Below are 542 nucleotides of genomic sequence, written 5' to 3' on the forward strand. Positions count from 1 at the left end.
GGCAGATCGTCAACTTGTTTGCAATTTTGCCGATGCTACCGTTAGTGTTCCATTCATGCTATGCCTTCGTTCTTGCCATGTGTAGCTAGCACATTGTGCCTTCTTGCTGGTTATATGCTTTCCTTGCCATGACTTGCACCGTAGTGAGTGCATCGAGCTCGTTTACATGCCTTCGTGAGTTATATTTCAGCATGTCTCAGTTTTCACTAAGTCTGAAAACTGATTGTGTTCCAGCTATGTTCGTGAGCTCGGTAGAGTATTTTGTGAACCCTTTTGGCCCCAGGTCACTTTGGGTGTTTTGTTAAGCTTGTTGAGTAGCTCCATGCCATGTTCTTACTTGTCATGTTCAGGTTTTCTATCATGTTGTTTTGCTGCTCCGAAAAGAGCATCGTGATCTGAAATTTCAGGCTAGTGTTAATTTCACTAAGTCTGGAATCTGTTTTGCATTTGCGTTTTAGCCATGCTTGTTTGAACCTCTTAATGGATGAATTTGCCTATGTCTCAGTGCTAGTGTTTTGATAACCATCTTGTGTACATCACTG

The sequence above is a fragment of the Triticum dicoccoides genome, chromosome 6A (assembly GCF_002162155.2).
Source record: "Triticum dicoccoides isolate Atlit2015 ecotype Zavitan chromosome 6A, WEW_v2.0, whole genome shotgun sequence".
Taxonomy (NCBI): Eukaryota; Viridiplantae; Streptophyta; class Magnoliopsida; order Poales; family Poaceae; genus Triticum; species Triticum dicoccoides.